Below are 2,249 nucleotides of genomic sequence, written 5' to 3'. Positions count from 1 at the left end.
GAGCAACCTCTTCCCATGCGTTTGCCTCTTAAATTTTTATGGTTTTGTGTAGAGTGTGCCGTGCGCGTGTGCGTGACGTGTACTCCTTTAAATCTGTTTGATGGTGTGTGTGTGTGTGTGTGTGTGTGTGTGTGTGTGTGTGTGTGTGTGTGTGCGTGTGTGTGTGTGTGTGTGTGTGTGTGTGTGTTTGTGTGTGTGTGAGTGTGTGTTCTTATCTCATCCTCTCCACCAGCGTCTGTGGCGTAGCGGCTAGGCCCTTCGCCACCACACGCAAGAGATCCAAGTTCCTATTTCGAATCCCGAGTACGGACTTGTTTAAATATCGAGTATCTCGGGTTTTTCGAAGAGATGTTGTATCCATCTCAGAACGCTTTGTCCAAGACAGGTACGGTCGAAGCACGCCTTCTAAATTATCTAAATTGTGTCGATGAAGACGTACATTTAAAAAAGTTGCGCAAACCAACCGTTTACACTAATTTAGAGCCTTTAATTCTGAAGCCCGTATACCAACTTTTTTAAAAAGTTGACTTTATTAAGAATGGGATTACGAACGAAATTACGGTGCTGTTCTATTTAATAGAAATAATATGCTATATTTTTGCTCCTCTTGACGGTTTACTACTCTACTACAATCCCCAACCCTGACTGTAGTCTAGTAGTAGACTGGCAGAGAAGACCACCAAAGACTGTCAAGTAGAACCAAAACGTCGTTGTAAACAATCAAATTATAGATCAGAAACGTCATGGTAGACCAATAAATTATAGGACAGAAACGTCATGGTAGACCAATAAATATAGGACAGAAACGTCATGGTAGACCGGTAAATTATAGGAAAGAAATGTCATGGTAGACCAATAAATTAAATTACAGGAAAGAAATGTCATGGTAGACCAATAAATTATAGGAAAGAAACGTCATGGTAGACCAATAAATTAGATTATCTATAGGACAGAAACGTCATGGTAGATCAATAAATTAGATTATCTATAGGACAGAAACGTCATGGTAGACCAATAAATTATAGAACAGAAACATCGCAGTAGACCGTCACGTGAACTAGTACTGAAATTCCCTGTGTAATCCCCGCGTTCTGCAATATAATACTCCTTTGTTTTGCTGCACCTGGCATCGATCAACAGAGAAAAGAGGTAAGAAGAAAAAAAAAACTCTCATTCTCCTTTTCTGGGCTTCACGTCTTTGCGCGTATATTTAGTGGTATAGAAAACGAAACATTTGGGAAAGGATGCGGGTATTTCGTACAGTTCTTGTTTTAGTAAGTGTTTTACAGCTGTAGCAACACATTTGGGTCTTAAAAGTGCCGTAGAGAGAGTAACAAACATAAAATAGAAGGAGGGGAGGATATGAAGAGATATGGACGATATGTGTTTGATAGGAAAGAAGGAGCAACCCACACACCAGGGCACCTGAAATCCACCAACTCGTTCTCAACACTTCGTCCAGACAGTGAAAAATGTGAGCTTTCTGCCAAATTATGCCTAGCCACTTTTTAATAACATAGTTTACATGATTGAGACACATCAGCTGTCTTATGAATGTGATAGATAGATAGATAGATAGATCGAGATAGATAGATAGTTAGAAAAAGAATATTGTCGTGTGTGTGAGTGTGTGTGAGTATGTATGTGTGTGTGTGTGTGTGTGTGTGTGTGTGTGTGTGTGTGTGTGTGTGTGTGTGTGTGTGTGTGTGTGGTTTGAGAGGGGAGGGGGTGAACGATAGAAGGGATTCAATGAAAGAGAAAAAAGGAGGGAGCAGGAGGGAGTAGGTGGAAGAGAAGAGAGTCAGATAATAATTAGAGGGATTGGGTTTGGGGGAAGGGGGGAGGGAGTAAAATTCAACCGTCTCGTAAAGCTACGATTTGGTCATTTTCACAACCATTCGTATGCCTTCTTCCCTTCATTCGTCTTCAAAAGAAAGCTAATCTGCTTTGACGCGTGCGCTCTCATGAACGTGGCGTCATCAAAAAACCCTTTACGGTAAGGCAGGTAATGGTGTTACTTTTTTTTTCTTTTTCTTTCCTCGAGAATAATAGTTCTGGTTACAACGAGTTGACTATGTGCCTATATTATTGTCATCATTTACCTATATCGTCATAAATCAACTCGTTCACACAAAAAATCGCAAGAACCTACCAACAGTCTGTCCACGCATAGATCTACCCAAAACAAGGCTCGAAATTATAATATTGTTTTGGTATTAAAATGAGTTGTTATACAACTCATATATATA

Source organism: Aplysia californica, unplaced genomic scaffold, assembly GCF_000002075.1.
Source record: "Aplysia californica isolate F4 #8 unplaced genomic scaffold, AplCal3.0 scaffold00023, whole genome shotgun sequence".
Taxonomy (NCBI): Eukaryota; Metazoa; Mollusca; class Gastropoda; order Aplysiida; family Aplysiidae; genus Aplysia; species Aplysia californica.
The sequence above is the reverse complement of the archived record's forward strand: the minus strand, read 5'-3'. Positions refer to the sequence as shown.